Here is a 13,700-nt window from a genome sequence, read left to right as displayed (position 1 = left end):
AAGAATTCGGTGTGAAACAGCCACCTTGGAGAATGAGAGAGCTAATGGAAATGTACTTGCAGTTGGGAGCAGCACTGAGGCATGCTTGATGTTAGTGACCACGAATTTGCACTGAGATCCATCGGCACGAAACTGCCTTTTTTTTTTTCCATCTAGTTTTGTTTAGCTGCTTAAATGTGGGCACAGAGTAGACTGAGATCTGAGCTTAACCAAGGTTGGCCCATTGCCAGACCAGAGAGAGAGGTGCAAGAGAGTTGAGGGTTTATACAAGACACCAATTACAATGCACCAGAAATCAAAACCAGAAGTGAGGACATCAGGCGTAAGGACATAAGGATAGTGAAAAGGTGACAAGGCCAATGGTCCTGAGCTTTTCCTGAGGTCACAGACCTTTTGGATTCAAGCTACTGAAGGAAGTATGGGGGGAAGGCATGTGGATGGAGACTGAGTGACTTAAAACAGTAAGGAGTATGTTATTTCTTTTCTTTTATTTTTTAATTTGTTTTATTTACTGTGGAAGAAGTATGTTATGAACACTGACAAGGTCTTAGGCTTAACAACCAGAGTAACTGATAGAGTAGAAATAGAGTTTTGGAGGCAACAGATAAGAGAAAAGTTTGTTGATTTGGTTAACTACCTGGATTTTCAAATCACCATGAATGAAAATAGGGATTGAGGTGGCAAGATAGAGTGTGACCTGGGAGTCATCAACAGATAAAAGGGAGTGACGTGGAGTCCATGGATGACCTCACAGGGAAGTATAGTAGATGCATAATTTGCATGAAAGGAGATGAGGGTTTTAGGCAAGATAAAGGGATAAAATCAGGAAATTAATGGGGAGCCTAGGGAATGCTTAATGCCAACTCCATAACTTGTGATAAGAAGGGTGCAGGAGGGGAACAGCCCCACTAGCTAGTTAGGGGCCATGAGTCTGGAATTTCTTGCTCAATGTGTTCAGTAAACTGCAGAGAACGAGCAGGGAAATCGAAATTACACTAACCCAGGTTCAAATGCCACCTCCTCCAGTCACTAGCAGTGGACAAGTTACTTAGTAATCTCACTGAACATCTTCACCTCCAGCATGGTTGGAGATCGGGTGAGCAAATGCATGGGAAGCTGCTGTTCCAATTGTGAAGCCTTTATAAAGGTGAGCTATTCTGCAGCAGACCTTTCCTCTCACCTGCCTGTCCACACACTCTTCTTGTAATTCTCAGTTCAGGCCCCTCTCACCTATTGATGTGCATGTTAGTTGTGCCTTTGATAATTTATTCAAATGATACTTGGCCTATTTTATGCTGAGTCTTGTGGAGATGAATGCAGTCTAAGACTTCAAAGGCTTCCAAAGTGTGGACCCTGTTTTTGATGATTATAACCCCTGATGTGTGAATAGCCACTTAACAACACATCTGCACAACTATCACTTCATCTGATCTCTACATTGCAGCTTCAGAAAGAGAGTTCAGAGAGCCTGACTTGCCCAAGATAGCAAGTAATGAAATCCAGTCACACGGCCCTGACTCCCCAGCCACTGCCCTTACTTCTGATAATATGGCTGTTTATGTATGTTTTATAAAGATAAACTTCTGCCTTAGGCAATCACCTCTTCCCTATATTCTTTATGGTGAACTCAATCAGTTGAAGAAACAAGTTCAGCCCAAGGAAGTCTTTGAAGAAAAGTAGAAGAAAAAAAAAATGCTGCTCAGTCAATAGGAATTGGTGAGATTATGTGTGAAAAAGCTTTGAGAACTGAAATGCAGTATAAAAATGTAAGGTGGATCTTTTATAGACAGGATGATACAGTGAAGGTTAGAAAAACCCAAACCAACCTAACTGTGTGACTTGTAGCTACACTGAGACTCTCTCTTAGCCTCCATTTCCTGATCTGCAAAATGGAATCAGTAATACATTCCCTACAGGGTTGCTGTGTGGCTCAAATGACATAATAGACAAGAGTATTATTTAAGTAGAAAAGTGGTTTATCAAAAATGGACCTTAATATTTTTGTACTTTATAAAAAGCAGCCTCCAGACGGGCATATCCAGGGAGTGTTGCATTACAAGTGGAGGACAATTTAGGGAGGAGTTTTCAAAGCAAGTGGCACCTCCTGGGACCACTGCAGATACACTATGCTGGTCTCCATTCCTGAGAGATGCAAATGAACAGGAGCAGGTTTGGCCTCCAGAGAGCCTAAACACCACTTCCAGAATACATGCCACTATACCCTGTGTTCTTTTTTCTCTCCTCTCTGTTCAACAAACCCATTCACACAGAGTATCAGTAAATGACTGATAGAGAGCCAAGACTGGCTATTGTACATAGACGATCTGCACTTCAATGTGTGATGCAGCCTTGATCTAAATCATTGCTTCTCTAAAGGTAGATTTGAATTCAGAAGGGATTAAATTTGGGGGAGACATTTTGAAGAGGGGTTGGGAGAGGGGGAAGAGACTTCCAAGATCCCTGAAACCATATTGCTGATCCAGCCTTTGCCTTGGCCATGTCTGCATCACCCAGCATAGGAAGGGCACACAGCTGATTCTCCATAAAGGCTTTGCTGTTAATTGATCTATAGAGAAAAATAAAACTGTTTCTGTGGTCATTAAAAAGCAGCTGTACAGAATTCAGGACATGATTCAAGTTGCAGGTTCACAGAATGTGTCATTACTGCATTTTGTGTCCTACATCCTATTACAAAGGGGTGCTTTTGTTTTCTTTGTAAATAACTTAAATATCTTCAAGTTATTTCTAGAGCATATTTCACCTTTGAATGTCTTTTGCATTGAATGTCCCTTTTTTTTTTTTTTGGCTGCCTTCATGACTAAGCATAGACCACCCAAGACATTGTTGCAGGACTCCAGAGAACACTTTTTGTTTTTTTTCCTGCATTTCCTCACTTAGGGGATAAATTTAACTTTCTTTTTCCAATACTGTGCTATACACAGTTGAGCTTGGTGCTTTTGCTGAAAACTATGAGTCATTTTTCATAAACAGGGATTGTCAAAAGTGCTTAATTTGCATTATAACAACAACAAACACAGAAAAAGCCCCAAACTGAATGAGCTCCAAATTTCCAGATGTTTTACAAAGAGATGGGGTAAGGGATCACTGAAGAAGTCTTTTGGTTTTATAGGTCTCAGGCTTTTTCATGTTTAAAATTAGGAGGGTAATAGGAGTACAATAGCTACAGACAAATTCACAAAAATCATCTCATGGTTATTGGGCAATATAATTTTCAGGTGTTACATTATTCTTTTACTGTTCCTGAAGATATATATGGCTATTAGCACAGTCTATTTTATAGGTTTTTTAAATCATCATGCCTCAAAAATAAATTCTCTTTTTTTATTCTAAGAAAAGATTCTAAGAAAAGAACATCATATACACAGTGTTGAAATTAGAATGTTTTAAATATCAGTAAAATAATATCCAGAAGTGCAGACAAATTTTTAAAAAGCCAGAAAAAAACCCAGGTCAGACCGTGCTGGGTGATTCTGTTTCTACTGGAAATGTGCTCTTTTGAGGTAGGGGGAAATTGAGCTTAGGAGCTCTCCGTGGTCCTGCCCTAGGAATTGGGGAAATTTCAAAGTAATGATGTTTATTTGACATTTACTGATTTCAATGAATACTTTTTTCCATGGGAATTTCTCGTGGAGGAGGGCTGATCAAAGAATCAGAAAACTCATGTTCTAATCTAACATCATCTTGTAACATATCTTTAACGAGTACACGTTTTGCAGCAACTCAAATCTTGCAGAGTGAGGACTATGGTCCACATTTCATATTAAAGATAATCTGAGTCTCAGAAATTTTAAGTACATTACTCCTGTTTATAATAAGTATTACATCTGGAATTCAAGCCCAGATATGCATGAGTCTGAAATCTGTGAACTAGTTATCACAATACATCATTAATAAACAAACAAATCTGCCATTTATTCCATAACTACTATAAGCTCAACAAAGTATCACACACTTTAGAATGGTTTTTCTTTTCAATACTTATAACAATTCCATAGGTAATAAAACTAAATGCCACAGAGATTAGGTAATTTGATCAAAGTCAAGTGGCCAGTTTGTGGGAGAGCTGTGATTCAAATTCAGCTCTTGTGAACTACAAAATGTGTACTATTTACACTACAAAATAAGCATCTTCACACAGGAATGTCAGCAGCGCACATCTTGAACATTAGGGATTGGGATCTTGGAATCAAGGCAATTACCCAGAAGTGGTAACTGGGGCATAGCATTTGGGTAAGATAAGGAGGACATGTTCACTGGTGTTGAGTCCAGTATGCAGCACTGGCACTGTCTGCATGCTGTCTGCCTGCTAAAGTTGTGCAGTGTTAACAGGGAAGAAGTGAGGAGCTTGTCTTCCCTTCCATTTATGACAGATGACAGAAAGTGCTCTGTATAGAGGTGGTCTCCTGAGTTTGAAAATCTGACAGAAGAGCGACCCTGAAGTTCAGAGCAGGGCTGCACTCCTTTGGCCTCAGCAAGCCCCTTTTAGAAAAAGAACCATTTTTGTCCCTCTTTTGGCAGTGCATTTTTCAGACTGTTCAAGTACTTCAAACTAAATTTGAAAGCCTGCTTGAATAATGTCAATAAACAGATGCTTACTGATAGATAAAAATCTGTATTATACTGCAGAAGTGGCACTAGACTGGGAGTTAAGAATCCTCCTGCTCCCAGTTTGCCATTTTCTTTTTCAGCGTGAGCTTGCATAACTCACTTTTATCTGGGTCTGAATTTATCTATTTGTAAAATAAGACATAATTAGGCAGCATGGCCAACTCCTTATGACCAAATCCTAGTTTTCCCAGGACTATTCCAGTTTTAAAATAAGTACCACTTCCTGAGAGCCCCCTCATTTTGGGGCGAACCAGAATAATTAGTCCCTCTGAAATGTAGGTTGTGTGATATTAATGTGCCTTTCAAATTGGCCCTAGTCCTTCCCTCTCTGGTCTTGAGTGTCCCATTTGAAAATTCTAGATTTGGATTTACTGAGGGCACTGAGGCCTAGGGTGACTGGAGTGACCAACCATCCTGGTTTTCCTGGGGCTGTTCCAGTTTTGCCACTTCAAATCCCATATCCTTAGAAATCCCTCAGTCCTGGGCAAACAGAAACAGTTGTTCACACTGTGACAAGGCTTCCGTCAGCTCTAACCTGCTAGAGTTCCATGACACAGGCTCAGCCCAATGTACGACAATAGGTTTGACCTGACCTAACTGGCCTAATTACCCCCTGGCTCTCAAGACCTTGTGAGCAGGAGGCTGAACTGGCAGGGTTAAGAGGTTCATGGTTAAGATTTTCAAAGTTTTCTCTTCCCAGACAAATCTGTACAAGACTGTTTAAGACTACAACAATCAAACCAATGCCGTGACTTCACACATGCATTTACACAGGAAAATATAAAAGCTCACACAATGTTCTAATGAGGAGCTTCATTCATGCTCAAGAGAAAGAGTACTGAGTCTTGATAATGATGTGGGTTGAATTATTTTATTGATTTTTGGAAGATAATTTTATGGTCCTTAACTCAGCAGCTGATGTTATAAAGGAGAGTTGTGGTAGCACTTCCAGGGCAGGGTTCAGTATAGGCCAGCTGCTTTGGTCACCTTTAGAATTCCTTGGGGCTAGGATTGGAGGCAGAAAAACTGGGATCACACAGTGGCTCCAACAATTACCAGACTTGGGCAACTCAGTGGCTATCTTTGGGCCTCAGATCAAAGATCCTCACTATCCATCTATCTGCAGTGATAATAGTGCTTTGGTAGATTATATTATTTTTCAAAGTGTTCCCTCCCTCTCCCTGGGGTGTCTCTCTTTGTGGAGACACTGTTCGTGTGAGGACGATCCATTCTACCCCACTGACATCAAGCTTAGCTGCGTGGTATGCTTTGGCTACAGGTGCAGCAGAAGCTTTGGAGGGTAGTATGTGCTTTGCCATCACCTCTTTTCTGTCTGCAACAAGACCCACAGATAAGTCTGCTGGACTGCCCTAACAAAGCACCAAAACTAGGTGGCTTAAAACAACAAGAATTTATTGTCTCACAGTTCTGGGGGCTAGAAGTGCAAGATCAAGCTGTCTGCAGAGTTGTGAGTTAGAATCTGTTGCCTGACTCTCCCTCAACTTCTGGTGGTTTGCTGGTGATCTTTGACACTTCTTGGTTTGTAGGAGCGTCACTGCAATCTCTGCCTTCATCTTCACGAGGTGGCCTCCCTGTGTGCTTATCTGTCTCAACTGTCTAAATTTCCACTTTTAATAAGGGCACTAGTCAAATTGAATTAGGGGTCCACCCTAAAGATTGTATCTTAACCTGATCAACTATAAAGATATTATTTCTAAATAAGATCACTTTCACAGGTACTAGAGGTTGGGACTTTAACATCTTTTTGGGGGGCCGGGGAGTGGATGTGATTCAACCTGTAATAACCAGCCATGGCCCTGATCAAGCTGCTCTGTCAGCCTCAGTCTTGGAGAGAAAATACTGTGGAACAGAGTTATAGAAAACACATACCGGACATGTATGTGAGCAAGAAAGAATTCTCCGTTGCAAATCACTCTGATTTATACGTTATTTATGCTGCAGCAAAATGAAAAACAACTCCATGACTCCACTATATGCCTGGGAATAAAATCAAATAAGGGACCTGAAAGAGCTTAGTAACTTGCGTATCCCTACATGGAAGTGAGGGGTCGTGCTGATGATTTCTCCCAGTTCCCAGCTCGCATGGTAACAGAATCTCATCTTGTGCTGTTGACATCCCCATGAATGAATAGAAAAAATACTAAATTCTGAGCCAGAGGGTCTTTCCAACCTTGGCTCCATCATTACCTGACTGTCCCCTCTTGATTCTGGGGTTCAGTTTTCCCATTTGTAAAATGAGAAATTTTTACTTTTTATGATTTCAAAGACCTCTTCCAACTCTGCTGCTGTGTGCTTTGCTCACATTTCCCACCATTTGAGATCCCTGGTTTGGCCCAGAAGCACTTCGCTGCTGGATGAGTGGCTTTCAGAGGCATGTTGGCTTTTGGAGGGCAGCTGTATCAGAAGAGTTAATGGATTTAATCAAAGAGGCAGCAGATACTGCCTCACAAAGATAGAACTTTGTCAGAGAAAAAGACTTGTCAGAAAGCTCCGCCCCAGGAAATGAATGGAATTGTCTGCCTGAGTCAGAAGTAGCTGCAGAATGCCTGCCTCGGTGACTGGCGTTTCTCTGAAGAACAACGGGCTCTGGGAGAAGTGGCCAAGTGTTTGCCTCAGAGAAAATGAGCAGCCATAGAGCACTCAGTCCGAGGGCCACCTGGGAGAACTTTCAGCTCTGATTCTACTGATCTTCATGACCTTGGGCACCTCAGCACCTGGGAGCTTCAATTTGCTGACCTGAATAATGTGGCTAGAAACAGATGGTCATGAGGACCAGAGGAATTCAAGTACATGAAATGGTTTTGAAAATATGACCGACTTTGCAATGCTATTTTTACAGGACAGCACGGTAAAATAAAGATTGAGCTTTGGAGTAAGCCATAGGTTTTAATCCCAGCTCTCCCACTTACCCTGAGCAAATCACTTAACCCCTCAGAGCTCAAGTTTACTCATCTGTAAAATGGGCATAATTACTTTTGCCCCATAGGGTTGTTGGGAGGATTAAATGAGATTATATAAATCTCTTAGCAGAGCTGTCTACAAATAACAAGTTATGTGATTTTTATATTTTATTGACTTTTGATAGAGGAATAAAATCAAAATGAGAAAGAAATTTTTAACATTTTCAAGTCTTGTTTTACAAATGAGATAACTTAAATGCAGAGGGAAATTGAATGTTTTGCTCAAGGTCACATAGCCAGTTGAGTGAGATTACAACCCTGACTTCCTGACACTCCCTTGGTGATCTTTCTACTGCACTACCCTTTCAGTGAATATATTTCATTCCAAAAATATAGGGTCAAAGGGATGTATCACACGTAAGACCCAAACTCAGGGAACCTAGGCCCTACGTGCTCCTCCCATGCCTTTGTGCCATCTCAATCCAGTAGGTTAATTGAAGGGGATTAGCCAATATGATAACGTTAGAACTCCTCATGAGATTGTGCTGATAGTTTGTCTTGGTTCTAGTTTTAATTTTGGTGAATGGTATATATTTACTTTGTCAAAGAACAAGCATTTTGTAATTTTTTTGTGTTCCTTCATGTGTGTCTTTTATGTTCGGGACTTTGGAACATTGCTGAGATGCTTAGTCAGCAGGCAGATACAGGGCAGGGATGGGTTAGGAAGGATTCTGCTGGAAGAATTTTTGTGAGAGGCCTTCACAAACGATCTTTTGCTTTCCTCTCCCATAACCACCAGTTCCCCAATGCAACTCACTACATCCTGAAAGTCTCTCTCATGAAATCTGTTCCCTTTTATCGTGCACTCTAGAAATTGCTAAGGCAATTTAATTTGGATGGAAATGAAGAGCTAGATGATAGGAAATAATGTTCATTCTTGCTCTCTCTCTTTCTCTACCAGTGTTCCTCTAGCTCAGGTTAAAATATCTCTCACTTTTGGAAGCCTGGAGGAGAAAATTCCTACCATTTTCTCTACTTTTCTCTCTTCCTGAGAGGACAGGAGACCTACCTGATTGACACAACTTGGGAAAAAGTCCATGCAAATGCACAGCTACTACTTCACTGTCTCTTGCTTGCAGGACATGTGTGTCTCCAACTTCCCTTCCCTGAGCTAAGTCTCCAGAACAAGCTCTTCCCTGGGGCGGGGAGCCCTAGATCCTCCTGAAGCTCTGAATGTGACTGAGCGTGTCAGTGCAACTGTAAAAGTGGGCTGGGGGGAAGGAGTTGGAAGTAGGAAGAAACTCTGAAGCACATTTTGTCATCTGGTCCAAACCAACTTCTCTGATCCAGTTTTACCTGCGATCGAGCTGACATTTTCATTTTGACTCCTGTATATGTTTTTTAATTGGTTCAGAATCAGATGGGGTGGTGATATTTCCCTAGTAGGATATATCATCAGCTCCTAGTTTGCATTAAAGTACGGGTTAAGGGAGAAAGCTTTCCACATCTATTGAGTTTGCTATATTAGGGATTTCCCACATATTGAAATAATCTATTTTAAGCAGTTATGACATGCTATGATTGGAAGAGTAGTTAGATATGAACACCCCAGGTAGCTGAGATATGCACCTTTTAGTTCCTACTCCCATTCAAGCCTCAGCTCATGAATTCCTTGAGCAACACGGTGCTGTTCTCCTGAGCCCACAATGCTTTGCCCATTCTCTAGTGTCATGGTCACTTATGCCTTTCCCTCAGTGACCTTCTGTGCACCTGGGTTTATGTTCAGCTCATGATATATTTCTCTATAAATCTAATCAACATGTGACTAAATACAGTGGGCATTTGTATTTAAAAAAGAGAGATTGGAAGGAGATGAAAGTCATAAAAGAGACTACTAAGGAAAACATTTCTTATCTAATTAGAAAATTATAATATTATAATATGCTTCAGTTGACTAAATAGGCTAGTAATCTAATAGTAGTCCATGAAGGAACCCACGTTGCTTTGTTCTCATTCTATTCAGTAATATGCTATGTTTTTCTTGCTTAGGATCTAGTCATTTTAATTCAAATTTTTATTTTCTCTTGTAAGCCTTCCTCTGCTACTTCTTTATCTACATGCTCCATTCTTGCTATAGTTTGGATATGATTGCCCACCCCACCTCCAAAGTTCATGTTGAAATTTAATCCCCACTGTGCCAGTATTGGGAGGTGGGGCCCAGTGGAAGGTGTTTGGGTCATGGGGGCAGATTTCTTCTGATTAGATTAGTGTCCTCGCTGGGGTGGGGGGTATGAGTGAGTTCTTCCTCTATTAGTGCCCGTAAGAGCTGGTTCTTAAAGGAGGCTGGCACCTCCTCTCTCTCTTGCTTCCTCTCTCACCAAGTGATCTTGCACCTGTTGCCCTGCTATTTTCTGCCATGAGTAGAAGCAGCCTGAGGCCCTCACCAGGCACAGCTACCCCAGAACCATGAGCCAAATAAACCTCTTATCTTTATAAATTACATGGTCTCAGGTATTCTGTTACAGCAACACAAAAGCTGACTAACACATTCCTGTAATTTCTTCCACTATGAAGATAATAATTTTAGAAGTACAGATGTTAAAAGCTGGAGTTTTAGAATTCCAGGGATTATCTGATACAGCCCTCTCACAAATTACATGGAGCAAGTAGGACCTAATAAAAGGAAATAACTCCCAAAGGCACCAACTAGATAGTTTGCATCAGAGTAGAATTAGAGCCTTGTTCAATATAAAACTGAGATGATTTTCTATTTAGGATGAATTTTTTTATTCAGTAATAAAAACTGGCTTTGAAAAAAAACCTGTGCCCCCAAATGTCTTGTGCATTTCTCCTTCTATGTTTTTCTTCAACCTCTTTTGACCCCTTCAGTTCATTCTGAAGCCCTTTTGAATTATTTGCTCATTCAGCTGATAATTCTTTGTCTACTGTGTACCGCACACAGTAAGCCCTGGGGGTGGAGAGAAAGTTGAGAGCTGGTGTCTGCCATGGAGAAAGCTGTGGTCTTGATTATGGACACAGATAATTAGAATACAAAGTTCTAGGATTTGTACAGGATGCTGGAGGTACATAGAGAATGGCATACCTAGAGCAACTTAAAAAGCTAGAGAAGGCTTCCTAGAAGAGGCCATGTTAACAATAAAGTAGGGATTAATTCAATGAAGAAGTGAGGACTAAATGACAAGAGGATATTCTAGGAAGAGACAGCAGTACATTTTGGAAGCATAAATGGCCAGAGAGCACCTGTCTTTGAGATATTGCCAGTAGCTCCAGATTACTAGTACAGTGTGTGTGAGGATAGATTGTCCTCACTGGATTCTAAACTCATTTTAATGCCTGTTATTTATGAAAAGGGTTGTTTTGTGTTGCTATAACAGAAATACCTGAGACTGGGTAATTTATAAAGGAAAGAGGTTTATTTGGCTTACGATTCTGGGACAGCTGTTGTCTGGCATGGACCTCAGGCTGCTTTTACTCATGGCAGAAAGTGGCAGGCAGCCAGCAGGTATGAACAGATCACATGGCGAGAGGAAGCAAGAGAGAGAGAGAAGGTGTCAGGGTCTTTTTAAGCAACAACCTCTCGCGGGAACTAATAGAGTGAGAACTCACTCATTAATCCCCTCTCCCCCAGGGAGAGCATTATTCCATTCATGAGGGATCCACCCCCATGACTCAATCAGTTTCTAACACTGCCACATTGGAGATCAAATTTCCACATGAGTTTTGGAGGGGACAACACATCTAAACTCCATCATTCCGCCCCTGCCCCCCCAAAACTCATGTCACTCTCACATACAAAATATAATCATTCTATCCCAGCTATCCCAAAAGTCTTAGCTTGCTCCAGCACCAACTTAAAAGTCCAAAGTCCAAAGTCTCATCTGAGACCAAAGGCTGAACTCCTTCAGGCTGTGAACCTGTAAAAACAAAACCAAATTTATCTAATTCCAAGATATAATGGTGGAACAGACATTGGGTACACGTTCCCATTCCAAGAGGGAGGAATAGACCAATAGAAAGGAGAAACAGGTCCCAAACAAGTCCAAAACCCAGTGGGGCAGGCATTAAATCTTAAAGCTCCAAAATAATGTTCTTTGACTCTAAGTCCTGCATCCTGGGCACGATGGTTCATCTGAGCCCCCAAAGCATCAGGCAGCCTCACTCCTACAGCTCTGCCAGGTGCAGCACAGTGGGCCGTGCTGGTGCCTGTGGCTTTTCCAGGCCTGTGTTGCATGTTACCAGTAGCCCCGGAGTTCTGGGATCCTGGCGGCAGCCCTGCTGCATTGGCTCTACTAGACATTTCCCTGGTAGGGGCTTTCTGTGGGGGCTCTGACTCCACTTTTCTGCTCAGCATTGCTCTAGTAGATGACCTTTGTGGTGGCTCCGCCCCTGCGGCAGGTCTCTGCCTGGGGTTCCAGTCTTTTCCATACATCCTCTGGAATCTGGGTGGAGGCTGCTATGACTCCACTGCTCTCACGTCCTGCCAGCCTGCAGACTTAACACAACGTGGATGTCACCGAGGTTTCGGGCCTCCACTCTCCAGGGCTGCTGCATGAACCACACTTGGGGCTGCTCCAGCAGGAGCAGCTGGGATGCAGAGAGCAGGATCCCGAGGGCAGCTGCGCCCTAGGTCTGTCCTCCAGGATAACTCAGTCCTTCTAGGCCTCAGGGTCTAGACAGCACATCCAAACTCCATCAAGAGTCATGACTTATTCTCTCCTCCTCCCCGGGAACCTCTCTGCAAGTTTCTCCTTTGCTTCATTTAATTATAGTTAAATTTAACATTTTATGTGGTATATATCTGTGTGCTGTGGATTGGATGTTCCCCCAAATTCACTGAGGCTTGGTCCCCACTGTGACAATGTTAATAGGGTGAGAAATCCTATTATCAACAAAGCTCACATGCTAGCTGAGGAGATGGGAAACAACAGTGGATACAGGGAAATGTCACAGTAAAAAGCAAAACATGGAATAACTAGGGCTAGACTGCATGACACGCATAACCCAAACAGCCCAGGCTGGACTTGGATGTGAACAGGCCTGGGCTCTTTCAAAGACATGATTACAAAAGCCTGAGACCAAGCTTATCCTTTTTTCACTGTTTCTTTTATCTTTGTGAAATTAAGCACAGAATTTACTCTCTCAGTTCTTAACATTTCATCTTTCATCTGATGCTTAATATTTTATCTGTCAAATGATGCAAATCCTTATAGACCACAATGGTTTGAAATGGTTGCATGAAGTAATAGATGAACAAATACTATGGAAAATCCCCCAAAAGTATTCAGTTGAAAGAAGTAATCATTGTTTATATCATTAAAAGGATTAAAAGCATTTAAAAAACATATAAGAATTTCTACAACGTTAGCTGTGAATATTTTGTTATAATTTACCAACTTCAGTATTAAATAAGAATATTTTTTTCACATTTGTGTTGCACTGAACTGTTAACACAATGTTTTCTTATTCATTATTCAATTTGATTTAATTGACATCTATAAGAGGGCATAATGCTCCTGAACAGAAGGGCAACAGAAAATCTCTCTTACTACCTAAGGGATAGGTAGGGACCCGTCAGGATATAAGGCAAAACTTGGAAACTAAGTCATCTGTAAGCATCACCACCCACCCCTAATCCATTGTTTAGAGAGTGGGTGTGAGGGATGGAGTAGGATAGAATTAGTAGGGAAAATGTCAATGGTGAGTTGAGCCTTTACTTCCTTTCCAAAGTATGAAAAATAAATATGCTTGCCAATGAACTGTATCTTATTTTTTCCTCCAAGATGTTAAAGGCCTGACCTCAAGATTTATGGGTGATAACTGTTATAACAATTTAATATATTTAATTTATTATATATAGCAAGTCATAAATCAATTCTTACTAAACTACACCAAGAAGAAACACTATAGGTTATTATCTCTTATTCCAATAGTATAACACTAGGCATTAATGATAATAGTTGAAGTGTACAACAATAGCAAAAGCAAAGATATATTAACTGAACATTATTGAAGAGCACTATCTAAATAATTCCCATGTTTAAGTAAAGATAAAAGCTGTAATATGCTTATTGGAAACCTAGTAAAAATAAAGGAAACATATACAAAAAGGGAGAGAATGGGGCCAAAGCT

The sequence above is a fragment of the Cynocephalus volans genome, chromosome 14 (genome assembly GCF_027409185.1).
Source record: "Cynocephalus volans isolate mCynVol1 chromosome 14, mCynVol1.pri, whole genome shotgun sequence".
In the NCBI taxonomy this organism is placed as follows: Eukaryota; Metazoa; Chordata; class Mammalia; order Dermoptera; family Cynocephalidae; genus Cynocephalus; species Cynocephalus volans.
This window is presented reverse-complemented; position numbering follows the sequence as displayed.